The 19,532-nt window shown below is 42.7% G+C and overlaps 1 non-coding gene across 1 annotated transcript; it reads right to left on the bottom strand.

Moving 5' to 3' along the window:
- Positions 1–8,656: 8,656 nt before the first annotated feature.
- On the bottom strand, positions 8,657–8,763 carry LOC113906096. Its single transcript, XR_003514785.1, has one exon. It is a non-coding gene; the product is annotated as a U6 spliceosomal RNA (small nuclear RNA).
- Positions 8,764–19,532: the final 10,769 nt, after the last annotated feature.

Raw genomic sequence — 19,532 nt, 5'->3', positions numbered from 1 at the left:
AACAAAGCTTATCCATCACAGGTATTTTCTCTGTAAGGCACGACCCAGCCTTTTTGCACTTACGAACACTAGATGGCACTGGAGCACTATGTTTAGGGCCATTTCAACCACCAAAAAAAGCACGAAAATGCAGAGACGCGTACTAGTGACTAAGAGTGAAGCAAGTCAGAAAGAGAAAAACAAATATAGATTAATGCATATAAGGGGAATCTAGAGAATGGTACAGATTATCTTACTTGCAAAGCAGAAATAGTGACATAGATGGAGAAAACAGATGTATGAATACCAAGAGGGGAAGGGGGATGGGGTGGGATGAATTGGGAGATTGGGATTGACATATACACACCATTGATACTATGTATAAACTAGATAACTAATTGAGAACCTACTGTGTAGCACAGGGAACTCTACTCAATGCTCTGTGATGACCTAAACGGAAAGGAAGTCCAAAAAAGAAGAAATATATATGTGTTCAGTTCAGTTCAGTCACTCAGTGTGTCCGACTATTTGTGACCCCATGGACTGCAGCACGCCAGGCCTCCCTGTCCATCACCAACTCCTGGAATTTACTCAAACTCATGTCCATTGGGTCGGTGATGCCATCCAACCATCTCATCCTCTGTTATCCCTTTCTGCTCCTGCCTTCAATCTTTCCCAGCATCAGTGTCTTTTCCAATGAGTCAGCTCTTCGCATGAGGTGGCCAAAGTATTGGAGTTTCACCTTCAACATCAGTCCTTCCAATGCATATTCAGGACTGATTTCCTTTAGGATGGACTGGTTGGATCTCCTTGCTGTCCAGGGGACTCTCAAGAGTCTTCTCCAACACCACAGTTCAAAAGTGTCAATTCTTCGGTGCTCAGCTTTCTTCATAGTCCAACTCTCACTTATATATGTATATATATTATAGATAGATATAGATAGCTGATTCACTTTTCTGTACAGCAGAAACTAGTACAACATTGTAAAGCAACTATAATGCAATAAAAATTCATTTAAAAGTAAGTAAAACATTTTTAAAAGGTAAATAATTAAGGTGATAAAAAACAGCAGCATGCCTGAAAATGAAAAAACAAAAGTACAAAACTACAAAAAGCAAGACAAAACAGAAAATGGTGCTAGCAGACCCATGAAAGCACACTTGTTTACACTGCGAGAGCTGAAACAAGACAATGGAGTGTGGCTGAGACCTCAGCCAGGACACATGCTTCAAGTAACTCAAATTTTTCATGCTCTGCACATGTCCGTGAATGCCTGTGAAAGTGCCAGGGGGATTGGTTTTGAATTAACAAATAAATGTTAGCAAGTGGGTGAATTTGAAAATTCGGAATCCACAAAGAATGAAGATCAACTGTATGTCTGAATGTTGGCCTTTCCTTACTAGATGTGTGACCTAAGTGTCCCCTAAGATTCGTCCTCCTCAGTCTTATTATGGGAGAGTAATAAACACATGACAAGAATGTAGCAAGGATTAAATCAGACAAGATATGGCTGGTCAGGAGCCAGGGTGTGTGACACACGAGGGAGGTTCAGAGACATGAAGTATTGTCACCGACCCCTGGTCCCTGGACACCAGAAGATTCAGCTTCCTTCCAAGCTCTCTCACCCATGAGCACTCTGTCCAAATCCTAGAAAGCTAGTTAGGCTTCTCAAGATGTTCATTCTTTTTAAGTGATAAATAGCTGCTTATGGCAAACCCAGGTTATAGTTAAAACACTCCACTTTCCAGTTCAAATACCCATAAAATCTAACTGACGAGATGCCCCCAGAATTCTAACAATAATAATTTTCTGATAAACCCTAAACACTGACCTTGTTTGCATGATCTGAGCACTTGTATTATGCTTATACCCAGATTTCAACATCTCTGGATTAGAGAATGAATCCGTGTTTCTGGAGACATGGAATGTACCACCTGAAAGAATCCATTGATTCTGGTAAGCTGTTTTGGAGAACATGACCATGAGAAGCACATGCAGTGTATTAGTCCAGGGTTCAACCAAGAACACCCACAAGATAATATTGGAATTCTAATGTCCAGTATCTAAGGACACGTTTTATGACCTTATTTGGAGACAGTGTGTTTACAGAGGCAATCAAGTTAAAATGATATCATTAGTATGGGCCCTAATCCAATATGACTGATATCCTTATAAAAGGGGTAATTTGGAGAGAGAGACATGCGCATATGGAGAAGGCCACGCGGACATGAAGGCAGAGACTGGAGTGATGCGTCTTTTACGAACCAAAGGATGCTGAAGATGGCCAGCAAAACGCCAGAAGCTAGAGGAGAGGCCTGGAGCAGGCTGTCCATCATCATCATCTTCATCCTCAGAAGGACTCAACCTTCCCAACACCTTCCTCTCAGACCTCTAGGCTCCAGAACTGTGACGCAATAAATTTTTGTCTAAGTCACCCTGTCTGTGATATTTTATTATGGTAGATCTAGCAAGTTTATTTGCTAGGAACCGGCTTACGGGATATTTGGGGGCTGACTAAGCAAGTCTGTTTATAAGGCAGGCAGGCAGAAAGGGAAGATCACAGGACTCTGGAATTTCACAGATGTGGGCTGAGGCCATTCTCCACAAGCTGAGTGTCTTCTCTCTTCTGGGGAGCCTTCTGTGTTAAGGCCTTTCCAACTAATGATGTCAGGCCCACTCAGACAATCCAAGACAGTCTTCCCTACCTAAAGTCAACTGATTAGGGACTTTAATTACATCTGCAAAATCCCTTCATAGCAACATCTAGACTAATGTTTTATTGAATAACTGGAGGCTGTAGCCTGGCCAAGCTGCCACATCAAAAAAGCCGTCACATAGAGCTGGATGGGATGCGGTCACTGTCCCTTTGCTCAAAGCAGCACTGAAATCACAGAATCAAATTCCCAATCCAAATGATTCATTCAGTAGGGTTGGGTAAATAGTTGGCCAGATCTGATCTGACTTACAAGATCCATCCGCTGCAAACAAAGTGAGTGAACTGCTATGTCTGTATGCAGGTAAGCATTGAGAAGCTGGGCTTTCTCTTTTCCTTGTTTCCCCTGTAACATCACTGACATCCACGTGTGGCATCCAGGTCCCTGTGGGAAACATGATGAAGGGGCAGTAGAGGCTGAGGGTAAGGGAACTTTCCAATTGCCATTTTGATATTTTGTCTAAAGAAAAATCACCTTATTTTTAACTAAATTTTTTTAATTTTATAAATTATCTGACACGTGGAGCACAGAAAAACAGAGTCTGGTGGGTAAGTATTTCTTTTAGTGAGGAGGGATAGAAGCAGTCTGAATTTTCTGGGTTTTGTTTTTTGGCTTGGACGGCATGAGTCATAGAAACCCCGGGTGGAACCTCTTTGTGGTGTGTCTGCAGCGGTTCCTGCTCTTGGCCACCAGGGGGAGATATAGTCAACAAAGTCTTCTCTCAGCCTGACCTACACAGGGTATCTGCCAAGGAGTCTCATTACTACTCTCGGCTAGATTTTATTCATCATTTTATTCCCAGCACCTATCACAGTGCCCAGGACACAGGAAATGCCAAATAAATATTTGATGAATAAAAGTAAATAATCCACAAATAGCTCCAGTAAGGGAGGCTTTCCTGATTCCCTCTCACTGAACTCCCACCTACATTTAGGGGTTTCTTCCCTTATACAAATACACAAAAACTTATAAAGGATAAGATAAAGAGTTTACATGTGTCCTGTTTTAAATAGCACACCTAAACTGGATTGCATAAGTCGTCCAATAAGCTATTTTGTCTTTCACTTTTATTTTGAAAATTTCCAAATCTACAGAACAGATAGAAGAATAATACAATGAACTCCTGTATATATTCCTCAACTGTTGACATTCTGTCACGTTGTCTTGATACGGTGCCCTGATTTGGTGTCCTCTTTGGATAAATCTCTGTACCAGAGCCCAGGGCATGGGGGAGATAGGTACAGAGAACTACATAGGTACTAACCTAGATGTCGTAAAGGGATTTATATCCTGATAATGAAAGTTACACGTACAGAGAGAGACTGCGTGTGTGCTCATTCATACCCGACTCTGCAACCCCATGGACTGTAGTCCACCAGGCTCCTCTGTCCATGGAGTTTTCCAGCAAGCACAGTGGAGTGGGTTGCCATTTCCTATGCCAGGGAATATAGTTGCTGCTGCTGCTGCTGCTGCTAAGTTGCTTCAGTCGTGTCCGACTCTATGAGACCCCATAGACGGCAGCCCACCAGGCTCCCCTATCCCTGGGATTCTCCAGGCAAGAACACTGGAGTGGGTTGCCATTTCCTTCTACAGTGCATAAAAGTGAAAGTGAAGTCATTCAGTCGTGTCTGACTCCTAGTGACCCCATGGACTGCAGCCTACCAGGCTCCTCTGCCCATGGGATTTTCCAGGCAAGAGTACTGCAGTGGGTTGCTATGTAAAACTAAAAGCATCGGAAACATAGATGGTGTTAGATGTCAGGATAGCAGTTATGCTTTGGAGGCATACTGACTGGACTGGACTCCTGAAATGTCTTTAGAGATTCTAATAGTCTAAATCTTGATCTGGGTTCCAGCTGTACTTCTTAGAAATTCATTTAAAGTGTTTTATTATTTGAGTATTTTTCTGTGTGGATGTTACTTTAATAAAGTTGACAAAGTGAAAGAAAGTGAAGTCACTCAGTCGTGTCCGACTCTTTATGACGCCATGGACTATATAGCCTACCAGGCTCCTCCATCCATGGGATTTTCCAGGCAAGAGTACTGGAGTGGGTTGCTGTAAAGTTGACAACAAATTGGGAAATGTGCACCAAAAACCACAATACAAGAAAATCCTGAATGCCAGAAAATACAAGAAATAACTTCTGAGAAAATTAGGACACTGCTGTTTGGGGCTATTTGATGAAGAAAAATAGGATGTGAACTTTATTCCATACACTGTGGGGAACCTTGGATTGTTATAATCAGGGGAGTGATATAATCAAAAAAGCACTCTTCAATGGTTAATTTGGGAGTGAGAGGACAGGGAGAGATTAACCCCAGGGAGAGTAGTCCAGGTGAGCAATGTTGAAGATCCAAGCTCAAAGACAAAAGATGGATTCAAGATATACTGTGAATATAGGATCTAAAGTGTTTGGAGACTTGATAAGTGGTACCAAAAAAAAAAGGCAAGAGAGAGCTTGATGTTTTACTCTTGGGTAAAACGTCATTTCTAGTTATATATAAGTTATGTGTGTGTGTGTGTGTGTTTGTATATATATATGTGTGTGTGTGTGTATATATATATATATATATATATATATATATATATATATATATATATATATATAATTTCTAGAATTCAATAAGCATTTCTCATTATTTCCAGGTATCATTAGAGTTCCCAGTCCAAGGGAGATGCTCAGACCTGGACTTGATGATGAGGAGGTTTCATGGGTAGCTAAGTTGTGTCTCATTGGCCCCCTTCCAAGTGGGCTTTGCAGCACCGCTCTCTCTCCCCCTTTCCAGGTCCCTTCCCAGGCAGATTGTGGGAGGCAGGAGGCCATGGTCAGTTCTTGGCCATAGCAGGTCAGTGTGCAGATTGCCACCAAGCATTGCTGGGAAGACCAGGTAGTCACCCTTGCTTGTTGCTTCACCAATATGTAAGTACACCTGGGGAATGGAGCATGGTGGAAGCACGTGGTTTAACTTGACTGATCATTAACTTTTCAGCTACCATCTCTGACATCCACTAGGGTCTGCTGCTGCTTTCCCATTCACCACCATCACAGGCAATCTGCTTCCCCAGCAGAACTTGAGTTCCCGAGTGCTTGGGAAATTTCTGCCCCTTCACACTATTTCACACTAAAATATGCTTCTAGTATATTTAAACAGAAGGCTGGTTTTTGGAGATATATTTTATTATACCTCTCTTCCTAAGATCTTTAAACCAGAAATGAATATTGAATTTTTTGAAATACTTTTAGCATCTATTGTAATGACTGAGTGATTCTCTCCTTTGACTTATTAGTATATTAAATCTATGTTAATAGGTTTACTAAGGGCTTCCCTGACGGCTCATATGGTAAAGAACTGGCCTGCAAAGCAGGAGACTTGGGTTCAATCCTTGGATCTGGAAGTTCTTCTGGAGAAGGAAATGGCAACCCACTCCAGTATTCTTGCCTGGAGAATCCCATGGATGGAGAAGCCTGGCAGAGTTAACATTCCTACAGTTCTGAATCCCACTTGGACATGATACATTCATCTTTCAATGTACTGTTGGGCTCTGTTACTAATGTTTCATTCAGATTTTTGCATCAACATTCATAATTGAAATTGACTTACAGTAGAGGTTCTCAAAATGTGGTCTGGAGACCGACAGGGATCTCCAAGATCCTTTTAGGGGGTCTGCAAGGTCAAAATGCTTTTCATAGTAATTGCTATTCAGTTGCTAAGTTGTGTCCAACTCTTTGCCACCCTGTGAACTGCAGCATGCCAGGCTTCCCTGTAATTCACTGTTTCCTGGAGTTTGCTCAAACTTATGTCCACTGAGTCGGTAATGCCATCCAACCATCTCATCCTTTGTCACCCTCTTTCCCTCCTGCCCTCAATCTTTCCCAGCATTCCCTGGTGGCTCAGATGGTAAATAATCTGCCTGCAGTGCAGGAGACACGTGTTCAATCCCTGGGTTGGGAAGATCCCCTGGAGAAGGCAATGGCTACCCATTTCAGTATTTTTGCCTGGAGAATTCCATGGACAGAGGAGCCTGGCAGGCTACAGTCCATGGCTTCACAAAGAGTCAGACATGACTGAGGACCTAACACTTTCATAGTAATGTTAAGACATACTATCCCCTTTCACTCCCATTCTCTCAGGAATGTGTCATAGAGTTTTCTAGAGACTACATAATGTGTGATATCTCAACAGACTGCATGTAAAAAGCAGATAGGAAGTTCCATCTGTCTTCTGTTTAGTCAGATGTTAAACAGTTTTGAAGAAATGGGAAACAATGCCAGTTTAATGTAAATTTTTTTTGTTTTGGAAGATTTGGTTCTTTGAGTACATGTTATTTATGTTAACACCTAATAGTTCTATTGTAGTTATCTTTAAAAAGGCATAATCTAAACAATTTCTGCTTTAATTTCTAACATGTTAACTATTGATAAATATTACTTCCATAAACAAAAGCTCTTTAGGATTTTCAGTGATATTTTTCAAAGTGTAAAGGTGACCTGAGACCAAAACGTTTGAGAACCACTGGCTATACTTTTCTATCATCTGCCTTTGTCAGATTTTGGTATCACCATTCTTCATGGAAAGAACTGGAGAACACTCCTTTGATTTAACTGAGGTATAATTGACATGTAACATATTAGTTTCCAGTATAAAATATAATCATTTGATATTTGTATTTTTGCAAAATGATCTCTGCAGTAAATGTAGTCAATTTCCACCACCCTGCATGATTACAATTGTTTTTCCTTGTGATAAAAACTTTTAAGATCTGTTCTTTTAGCAACTTTCTCTTAGCACTTTCCTTCTTGCTCTATGCTGTGCATAAACTTACAACGGGAGAATAATAAATAATGATGTCATGTGATTAAATATACTAGCCATCTACTCCTTGAAGATGCCAACAGTAACTTTCTCAATTTCTTTCCTGGTTACTAGTTTTTAGGTTTAAAAATGTCACCTTCACTCAATTTTGATCTTTTATCATCTAGTAACAGCTATAACACTCAGATTTTCCTACTAATTGCTTTGTGTTGTACAAAATATTTCCCCATGATACCTTGTGATATTTTCTACTTTCCTTGGATATTTTCAAAATCTTTAAAAAAAATTAGACTAGCCTAGTATCTTCTCATTTTATAGAAATTTTATTTTTATTTCAGAAAACTGTTTGGTAATTAACCTATTTCCTCTGGCTGCACCCTCTTGAGTCTCTTCAGCTGACCCAGACAGGCAGGCTAACCAGGGCCTTGAGACCGTGGCTCTGAGTTATTTCCTGCAGATGATGAACATGCATAGCTATAACCTTTAGAATGAAGCTGCAAGTCTTGATTATGCTCCTGTTAGAGCTTTTAACTCATCAAATGATGTCAAACAGACTGCTTCATGTTCCTGAGCCCTAGGATCATCTATATACATAGAGAAGAGAGCAGTCTCTAGAGCCTCGCTGGGCTTCTGGAAGGAATGGCTGCTGCCTTTACTGCAGTGGTCAAGATGGTGGCCTTGCTTTCCCTCTGATTCTAGGGCTCCTTGGAGAGCCACCTCCTAACCCCAGATTTTTTAATATGTATATATTTATTTCACTGTGCTGGGTCTTAGTTGTGGCATGTGAACTCAGTCATGGCATGTGAGATCTAGTTCCTTGACCAGGGAGTAAACCCAGGGCCCCTGCATTGGAAGCATGGTTTCTGAGCCATTGAACCACTAGAGAAGTCCCCTAACCCCATATTTTCTTAATGAGGCCATATCTGTGATTTTTTTATTATTATTTTAATTGGAGGATAATTACTTTACAATATTGTGATGGTTTTTTCCATACATCAACATGAGTCAGCCACGGGTACACTTGTGTCCCCCTATTCTGAACCCCCCTCCCACCTCCCTCTCCACCCTATCCCTCTGGGTTGTCCCAGAGCATTGGCTTTGGGTTCCCTGCTTCATGTATCCGACTTGCACTGGTCATCTATTTTACATAAAAATATGGAACGCTTCACAAATTTGTGTGTCAGCCTTGCACAGAAGCCATGCTAATCTTCTCTGTTTCGTTCCAGGTTTAGTATATGTGCTGCCGAAGCAAACACCGTATCTGTGATTTCTTTTCTTCTCACTTTCTAGTTACCTGGGTGGTGAAAGCAAGCATCCATGATTTGGCCAATGGCTCCCCTCAGGTAAGAGACCTGGGTGCGTCCCTTCTCTCCAGCCTGCCTGGTCACCAGCACCACTGTGACTGCCGCAGCCCCACAGATCGTGGGCCTCCCACAGCATTGACCAGAGGCTGGTCATTCGTAGATGTCTCTGGCCCAGAGTACAGGATTTGGACTGAGTCTCCCTTCTCTTTATAAAAAGAGAAACAGGATTTAAGAGCCAATTCCAAGTTTGTCGATTGTGTCTAGCTTCACAGTCGAGGCCCTCTTCCTCTCCTGGGAACCCTCTACTGCCCACAGGCCAGCTTTCCCTTGTTTCCCGCCCCGCAAGACTGTAGAACAAGCTACAGTCATTTAGGAATCCCTCCCTGACGCCCTTTTCTGCCTGGAGCCACGCGGGCACTTACAAGGGGCAGTCTGACAGCATCCCACACGGTGACCAGGTGCCCTCACTTCATGCTGTTTCCTCTTCAGAGGGAGTTCAAGCACTCAGGCTCCATGAGCCTCCCTTCTTCCATGGGCTTATTTACCACTCCTTTTGTCTTATTAGAAAAGGTCCATCACCTAACTCGCAAGCTACCCTGCGTCCTGCGGCACCCCTGCGGACTACCACTTGGCACCACCGCAGCCGGTAGACTTGCTTCACTTGAATCACCACCTTCTTCCAGCCCGAGTGCCTGTGAGAGGTGATGGGCAGCTGCTTCCAGCATGGGGCACAGCCACAGGATAGGGGCCCCCATCCAGGTCTGCGATCAGCCTCACACGAGTGTCCCGGGAACCTTCCATCCCCACAGCCCTTCACAGACTCCTGACTTGCACACCTGCTCTCAGCATCTCTCACACTGCCCCTGACGTGTGAACAGGTGAGGACCCTTACCCTGTGTTCACGAAAAGAAACTGAGGCTGATAAAGCTGAAGTGACAGTCAGACAACTGCAGAGACAGAGCCTGCACGAGACTCAGCTTAAGCCCAGCCATCCTTGCACGGCCCTGCTTTGGGACGAATTCCACACTGCTCTGGTGCTGTGCCACCCTTCCCAGCCCACAGTTGATCCCTTGTTCATTCATTATTTTCCATGGTCACGTGCAAGTCTTCACTGAGTGCCATCTTTTTGCCAGACTCTCAGTTAGGCTCTGGAGACACCAAAGCAAATAAAACAACCCATGATTTCTAGCATAGGGTTTACGAAGGGTGTGCCGCTGTCCTCAGTACAAGGTGATAAACACTGACATACGTGAGAACTGTGTTCAGAGGGAACGAAGAGAAGGGAGTGACTTCCTAGAACTATCAGGGAAGGCTTAACTAAGGATTAGACACTTATGCTGGGTCTTAAAAGAATCAGAAAATATTTAGGGAAACAGAAGGGAAGGCTTTCCATGCAGAGGGACTGGCACGAACAAGGGATCAGAAAGGCTGTGCAGAGGGATAGTCAGGGCAAAGGGGGCAGTCCTATGAATCTGGTGCTTTGACAGGGGGAATTGAGTGGAGATTACCCTAAATTACAGCCTGAGTTCCAGTTGTAAAGGGTCTTATGTTGGTGCTAAAAATGTTAGACTCTATCTTGTAGCCAACAGATGGGAACTATTGCCCTTCTAGCACAGGGGGGAAAGAAGACCTGTATTAAAGAAAAACTACTCTGACAGTAGAGAAGATGCATAGATGTAAGAGCCCAAATAAAATATGCTAAGGACTATAAGGGTGACAAAAAGGAAAAAGTAGTTTCAAAAAACATTGTGTCCACAGATTCAATAAGATTTGATGACCAATAATGCTTAAAATGGAGGAAAGAAAAAGTCACACACATATGCAAATAGCTTCCAGGTACCTGACTCAAGTGACTGAGTAGATAAAAGCTAATCGTTTTTTACCACTAGTACCACCCAGGAAGCTCAAACCATAATAATAGTTGACATTTATTCCTTACTCTGGGCCAAACCCTTTATGTGCATATAATACTCTCAGTAAACCTGAGAAACTGGTACTATTCTTAACCCTAATTTTACAGATGAAGAGACTGAAGCTCAGTGATCAATTTCTTTGCTCCAGCAAGTGGCCTATAGGGATTCCAAGCCAGGACTGTCTGAAATCAGAACTTGGTGCTCCTAACCACTATACTATACTGCCTCTGCATGTGCTCTTGGCCCAAAAAAGAAATATCATAGCAGAAGCAGATGTGGGGAGGGTGTGAGGGGTACAGATGAATTAAGTTTGTATCAGGTAACTTTAGAGATACTTGTGGGATGTCCAGCTACAGATGTCTAGGGATTAGGAAAACAGCCAGGGGTGATGTGATTTGAGAGGTGGCAGATATGGGTGAGGGTGAGGGTTGCAGCCTTGGAAAAGGCTATTTTCAGAGGAAAAGGAGCAAAGGGAGAGAGGAGAAGCTGAGGAAAGGCTGAAGGAGTGAGCAGAAGGGGAGGGGGAGAAGCAGGACAGAGCATGGAAGCTGGGGAGAGAGCTTAGGTTTCAAGAAAAAGGATGGTCAATAATGTAAAATGCTGGACAAAATCTAGTCCTGTAAGAATGGGGAAAGAGGTCTTTTGATTTGGCCGTTGGCAGCTTGTGGGTAATCTCAGTAAGTCAAGATTCCATGTCTGATGGCTCAAGAAGGAGAATAAAGAGGAGCTGACAAAGAAGCCACAAGAGAGATAGACTTCCCTTTCTGAAGAATGGTCTCCAAGTACAGTGGCTTGTTTCTGGGCTGCTGATGCTCCTGGCTTCAGGATTCACGGATGTAGACTAATACACCAGCATGATCCTGATAACCACTTATTTCTCAGCCTTAGTCTTTGAAGGGACTGTATTAAAATCATGTAGTAGGCCCTCTTTCTTATTCTCACAGCCATCACTTCTTATAAATGTTTCGGGTAATATAATTTTCTTTGACAGCTTGCCAAGAAACATCACACACCTTTTAATTCACACAGTAGAATCCTCTTTCCCTTTGTCTTTACAAATAAAATGCCCAAATATCCCTTAAAAATATATGCCATTTTTTTCCTAGACATTAATTGACCTTAACAAAGAGATTTCTTGCCTTCAAGGTGGAGAGAAGTCCAACAAGTTACTGCAGCTCAGCATCGTCATCCTTGCCTCTGAAGCTGCCAGGTCCTAGCGCGTCCCTCTCTCCATGAACGCTGTGGACAGCGCTGTGGCTTCCCTTCTCGGGAGGCACAGATTCCTGCTGGTACACTCTCCACCCACCGTCTCTCTCCTCTCTCACAATGCTCATGGGGGACTGGGGAGTTGGCAGCCTGTGGGAAAGACTCTAGTTGTCACCTGGTGGCTTGGTAAGGGGGCCTCTAGTGGAGCTGCTGGAACAATGGGAGGTTAGAATCTCCAGGATGCTCAGGGACCCTCTGTAGACAGTTTTAAGGACCTTCTTTTGAGATTGGAATAGTCCTTTATAAAAGCACTGTTTTTGGATTTTTCAGAAGCATCCCACTCCAGATAGGAAATAAGGAAAAGGATCTTCCTTTTACATTTTCAGGGTTCAGTTTCCTTTCTCCTTGCTTCCAGAATCAGATCACTACTGATTGCAGCATAGAGTAGGGCAGCCAACTCTATGGCTTCAAAAGATCTATTTCATCCTATTTGGACAGGTAGACTGTAGTCAATAAATCATGCATTCGTTGTTCCTCCTCAGTTCTCACAAGACTTATTATTAACACATGTAAATTTTGTGTGTTAATAATTGAGGTTTCCCAGGTGGTGCAGTGGTAAAAGAATCCACCTTCCAATGCAGGAGACGCAAGAGATGCAGGTTCTATCCCTGGGTCAGCTTACTGGAGCTGGAAGCAGGGAGGGAGGGACGGCGAGTTATTATTTAAAAATTACATAGTTTCAGTTTTTCAAGATGAAAAAAAGTTATGGAGAAGGATGGTGATATTGGTTGCACAATAATAATGTATTTAATACCACTGAACTATACAGTTGAAATGGTTAGGATGGTAAGTTTTATGTTACATGTATTTTATTACATTTTTTTAATTGGAAAAAAAGAACAGAAGACACCATGATGTTCTCAGAATTGACCCCCTTAAAATGATTAAGTTTTTGTCATCTCCTCAGACTTTTTATACCTGGATCATTCTCCCTCACTATAAATTCTTTCTCAGGAATCTCTTTAGCCCTAAGCAAATACACATCTGCTAATTCCATCCCATCCCTGTTCAAACATCCCTGGAAGAGTCTGAAACCACTTGGACTCAAGCTGAAACCCATTCCTACATAAGAAAATTAACTATGTCCTATAGAAAATTAACTATGGACTATAAGTCCATACACCATAATTATTGGGGTTAATTTCTGTGTTACACATAAGATTCTGGGCACAAGATCAAAAAGTAAGAAGAAAGAAGTAAGAAATAAGCTCTTAACGCTTGTTGAAGCTTGATTTAAGAGCCAATGAAAAAAATGTTTCTGTTTCAGGGACGGTGTCTGGCTCCTCAAACGAAGTCCTGGAGGTGCCCAACGAGTCCAGGTCCTCAGCCCTGTCAGACCAGAAACTCAACTGTGTCAAGATTTTCTCAGTGAGGAGGCTCCTGGAAACAAGTCCCAGGATCAGCGGGAGGATATATAAACACAAAGGTGGGTGTTTTAATGCAGGGCTGGGCAGTGCACTTCTAGTGAACGGAATATGTGATATGGGATATGTACATCCACTCTTCCTAACTTCTGCTGCCACACTTTTTTGAAGGACAAACAGGGACCAGGCATCACCCTCAGGGGCAGCCCCGTCACTCTTCCAGTAAGCAGAACGCTCTGATGCCAAACAGGGTAGCAAACACCGGAGCTGAGCCCTGCTCTCTGACTTCCCTTCTCTCAGGTTCCATGAATACCCATCTCATGTTAACAGTCTGTCTTCAGGATAGACTGTAATACAATGACTCAGGGCATAGATTTCTTAACCATAGACACATAGTAGTGCTATGCACAGTATACTGCACCCTAAACAGTGTGATCAGATTCAGGTATTCCCTAATATCCACCATCATCTATTTATAAGCAATGTCCTGGATTGTAATGAGACTAGCCCAGTGCCTGCATATAGTAGACATTCAATGATGGTTAATAAAGTGCCACCTGTTACAGAAAGCTGCTGCTGCTAAGTCGCTTCAGTCATGTCAGACTCTGTGCGACCCCATAGACGGCAGCCCACCAGGCTCCACCGTCCCTGGGATTCTCAGGCAAGAACACTGGAGTGGGTTGCCATTTCCTTCTCCAGTGCATGAAAGTGAAAAGTGAAAGTGAAGTCGCTCAGTCGTGTCTGACTACTAGCGACCCCGTGGACTGCAGCCCACCAGGCTCCTCCGTCCCTGGGATTCTCCAGGCAAGAACACCGGAGTGGGGTGCCATTTCCTTCTCCAATGCATGAAAGTGAAAAGTGAAACTGAAATCACTCAGTCATGTCTGACTACTAGCGACCCCATGGACTGCAGCCTCCCAGGCTCCTCCATCCATGGGATTTTCCAGGCAAGCTAGTCTCGCTCATTATGCGTCAATTCAGGTCATCCTTGGGAGTTCTAGGGCCACATGAATTTGCCCTTGTAGACAATCAACACACATAGTAGGCATTCTAGTTTTCTTAGAATAATATTTGCTTTGAACACTATACATTAACAAAAGTGGAGTCGGGAAGATTTGAACTACTGTTACACGACTGTACTGTTGTTGGCGTCCTGAAAACCCATTCCAACAAGACTGTGGTTCCAAATAGTTCTGAATGAAATCAGATTGACTTGAAACAAGATTACGAACATGACAGTGTAGTTGAAATAATGTTTTCTCAAAAATAAGTATTTTGAACCACTGCCGTTTATCAATAATTTTAATACACTCTGGAGTATTTTATACACCTTTTCACATCTTGAAAAAGTTTTGGTGTTTTTTTTTTTCCCCCTAACTTAAGGGGTGGGGGAGGCTGACTTGCTTTTATGCCACTAATTCCTGCTCAGGTCATAATATAAATATCCAGAATAAGAACTCTAAAATGATGTATTGCAAGGGGCTAGTAGGGCTTTTCTTTTTGATGGGATATGGGTGCTCTTTAGGCTCTTATTAGATTTCTCTCTTCATTTAATCAACAAACATTTGTAAGTGGCTCTATCTGAATCAGGTATCTAGTCACAAGGGATACTTCAGTGAGCAAAATGGACAAAAATCTAGTGGAGATGGGGAGGCAGATAATAAAGAAGTAAAAAAAATACAGCAGTTAGTAATAAATGATAGAGTGAAATAAATCAGGGATGAGCGATAGTGAATGCCAAATAGAAGGATGTTTGCAATTTAAAAAAAACTATGGTCCAGGGAAAACTGATAAGGAGACATCTGAGAAAAGATCTGAAGGTGGTGAGGGTGAAGGCTAGGCAGATATCTGGAGACTAAAGCATTCTAGCCACAGAGAATGGCAAGTGCTAAAGACCTGAGGTGGGAGCATGTCTGAGATACCAAAACCCACCAGAAGGCCAGTATGCCAGGAGAGGCATGAACACAGGGAGATCAGAGAAGCTGGGTGGGAAGGCAGCTTGTGTGGGACCTTATGGGCTAGTGGAAAGACATTGGGTTTTCCTCCAAGTGAAAAGACATCAAGTGGAGAAGCAGGGCCTCAACCCATCTAAACAAGTTCACTCTTGCTCCTATGTTGAAACTAGACTGCTGGGAGAAGGCATGGGACAAAGCAAGATCAGTTGGGAGACTATTGCAATAACCAGGGTAAAACACTGACATCTGAGTAGAAGCAGTGGACGTGGTGAGAAGCAGATAGACATTGAACTAAGAGCCAACATGACAAGATTGAATTAAGGTATGAAAGGAGAAGTAAAAAATGACCCCAGTGGTTTTGACCTGAGCAACTGGAAGTACAATGCTGCCATTTCCTGAAATGAGATGTTTTGAACAATGTATACTAACCAACATGGCAAAGAAAGGATCTGAACTATTTACATATGACTATATTGATCTCGGGTATTCTCCTCCTGAGATGACTTCCTTAGATGGCTATAAGGCACAGGATTCTGGGGGAGAATTGTGACTTTGTATCTGATAACCTTAAGTCTGAATTGCCTATTGCCACTCAAGAGGAAATATCAAGTAGACAGTTGAATATATGAACATGGAGTTCAGGGGAAAAGATCCAGCCTGCATTATGTAGAATAGGTTGATATTTAAACTGTCATAGGACAAAATTGCCAAGGAAGCTGAGATCTGCGATCTGGAGCACTTCAATGTTTACAGGGGGTAGAAACGAGAAGGAATTGATGGAGAACTGATCAGTAGGTTTTGCACCATTGGCATATTGAAATTTCAACAATGGTGGTGAGAGTGAAAGCTTTTTTGGAGTAGACTCAAGACAGAATGGGATAGACAGATTTGAAGATGATGTGTACAGGTAACTCCTTCAAGAAATTTTATTGTAACTGGAAACTCAGAAATGGAATAGCATCTCAATGTAGGTATGGAAGTCAAGAGAAGGTTTTATAACTTTTTAAATTTTTTATTTATTTATTTTTGGCTATGTTGGGTCTTTATTGATGCCTATGGGTTTTTTCTAGTTTCAGAGAGTGAGAGCTACTCTTTATTGGGGTGCACAGGGTTCTCCTTGCATGGCTTCTTTTGTTGCTGAGCACGGGCTCTAGGCATGGGCTTCAGCAATTGTAGCATGTGAACACAGTATTTTTAGCTTGAGGGCTCTAGAGGTGTGTCCCCTGCCTTGGCAGGTGGATTCTCAACCGCTGGACCACCAACTTTTTTTAACATGAGAAAAATTACAGAACACATGTACTCTGCCAGGAACTGTCAAGCAGAGAGACGGAACTGATATTGAAAGGAAAAGATGGAAGAATTGCTGGGGCAATGTTCCTTAGCAGATCAGAGGGGAAGAGAACTTAGATGGGACTATGGCAGGTGATACACAGTAACAGGAGGGAAGGCAGAGAAAAAAGACGCCTTTCTACACTTCTATACCATCTGAGTTCTCTTCCACAATGGAAGAAGCTTACACTTGCTATTCATCAAACTGCAGGCTCTGAAAGAGCCTGAAATCTCAGTACTAATGACCCAATTACAGTCCTTTCTCCAAAAGCATCATTTGACATTTCTGGGCTTCGGTTTGGCAGCTGAAAAATGGAAGGTTTCTTTAAATTTGAAGTCAGGAATTGAGTTTAAGTTTGTATGGCTCACGAACAAAATGTTTTTTATGCATTGACTGTATCATGTATTGCCGTGGTATAGGAGAAAGACCTACATTCAGGAACATGGCCCTGTGTCTTAGCTTTGTGACCTTGCACAAGACATGGAATCTCTTGGAGGTTCTTTATTCCAAACTAAAGTGGTCGTAAAAGGATCACAATAGTTTCAGAGAGATATCTTCTACTCTGGGAAGTGCTTTGTAAACCCTGCAGTTCCATGAGAAAGAATGTTCTATCACGATTCTCAGAACGGAAGCTTTAGCCTGGTTTGTTCCATCTTCACTTGTTATTGCTTTCAAAAAAAGAAAAAAAACAGAAATTGCTGATTGTATGCAACTAGGAGATAGGAATGCCTTCTTCCATATCTTTCTTTGGGACATTTCCCCCTTCTCCCTTGCTGGAGACCAGCCTTTCTCCTAATATAGGTCTGAGGCTCCCAGACCAGGCAGGCAGCCACAACTGCCTGTGTAGGTGGAACTCCACCCCTGGAAGCTTCATTTGCTGTCCTGGTTACTCCCTATTGTCTCCACAGCCCAAGCTGTGAACTCACAATTACACACTACCTTCTGGAGGCTCTACCCCAGCCCCGGCACAGCAGATGCTGTTTGGGAAGAGTTGAAGCAACTGCTATAAACATTGAGGGGAACTCAACTAGCATCACTGGTGAAGCTCTGCCCACAAAGCTGCTCAGGGAGGATTCTTCTGGGTGTGGGAGGGACAACGGGCACAGGACTCCTCAAGCTAGTCTCCTTTTTTGGAATGTTTTTATTTTCTCTCTCTTTATATATATATATTTTTAACTGAAGTATATAGTTGATATACAGTGTTGTGCTACTCTCTGCGATATGGCAAAGTGATTCAGTTTTACATATATGCATACATTCTTTTTTATATTCTTTTCCAGTTATGGTTTATCATAGGATATTGAATATAGTTTTCTGTGCTATATGCTAAGACCTCGTTGTTTATCCATTTTACGTATAAACATTTACATCTGCTAACCCCAACCTCCCACTCCATCCTACCCCCAACCCCCTCCCGCTTGGCAACCACGTATCTGTTCTCTATGTCCATGATTGTTTCTATTTAATGACACTGTCTCAAGCTATTCTTTTGATTCCTCCCAAAGATAACTGTTTTTGGCAAGTTCTGGTCACTCCCAGGGTCTCAAGCCTTTTGTCTTTATAAAGTCTTATCCCATCAGGCCTGTGTCAGCCCCAAATTGCCAGGAGCTTGCCAAAAGTTTTTCATGCCACATTTCTGTTCTACAAGTCCAGGTTGAAACATTCCAGAAAGCAAGGCGTTACTATTGCTTTATGTCCATTTGCAGGGCTCAGTGTTGAATTCTGATCAGGTAGCATAAATATTGTTGCTGTTTGGTTGTTCAGTCATATCCAACTCTTTAGCGACTCCATGGACTATAGCCCACCGGGCTCCTCTGTCCAGGGGATTTCCCAGGCAAGAATACTGGAATGGGTTGCCATTTCCTTTGCCAGGCGATCTTCCTCACCCAGTGATTGAACCCAGGCCTCCTGCTTGGCAGGTGGATTCTTTACCACAGCTCCACCAGGGAAGCCCAGCATCAATATACTTTAGTTTAAAATCCTTGAAGAGGAAAACCAAGGAAACTCCAATTCAAGTAATATTCTGCCTAGGTCATGGTTGATTGCTTGAGTTCTCCATCTGTGTTCTCTTATAAATTTCACCCTAATCAACTAAATTTGCCTACCAAGGTCCTTTGTTCAGGATGACACTTTTGGACAATGCACAGAGGACAGGAGAGAGCCAGGGTGCAGAAGTGGTAGAGTGGGTGAGCTGCTCACGTGGCCTGGCAGAGACAAGTTGAAGTTGTGGCCAGGCAGCAGGAGGCTGCTAAGACTAAAAAAAGATACCCGTACTTAGAGCAAGGAGAACATCAAGATCAGAGGCCAGTGCCACTTCCTGCCTTCTCTTATCCAAATTACAGGAAATATATTTTTAAGTAAATCTAAGTATAAATGAACAAGTCCTAAGAGACTTGTGGACAAAGGTTCATATAGTCAAGGCTATGGTCTTTCCAGTACTCACGTACAAATATGAGAGCTGCACAATAAAGAAGGCAGAGCGCTGAAGAATTGATGCTTTTGAACTGTGGTGCTGGAGAAGACTCTTCGGAGTGCTTGGAAAGCAAGGAGATCTAGCCAGTTAATCTTAAAAGAAATCAACCCTGAATACTTTTTGGAAGGACTGAAGCTTAAACTCCAATACTTTGGCCAGCTGACACATTGGAAAAGACCCCAATGCTGGGAAATATTGAAGACAGAAGAAGAGGGGGACAGAGGATGAGATGGTTGGATGGCATCACTGATTCAATGGACATTAACTTGGGCAAACTTTGGGAGATGGTGAGTGACAGGGAAGCCTGGCATGCTGCAGTACGTGAAGTCGCAAAGAGTCGAACACAACTTGGCAACTGAATAACAAGAGACAAAACCAATTGTTCATTCAGTGTATTAGTTTCCCATTGCTGCTGTAACA

The sequence above is a fragment of the Bos indicus x Bos taurus genome, chromosome 15, assembly GCF_003369695.1.
Source record: "Bos indicus x Bos taurus breed Angus x Brahman F1 hybrid chromosome 15, Bos_hybrid_MaternalHap_v2.0, whole genome shotgun sequence".
Taxonomy (NCBI): Eukaryota; Metazoa; Chordata; class Mammalia; order Artiodactyla; family Bovidae; genus Bos; species Bos indicus x Bos taurus.
Note: the sequence above shows the minus strand (reverse complement) of the source record. Positions and strands in the feature narration are given on the sequence as shown.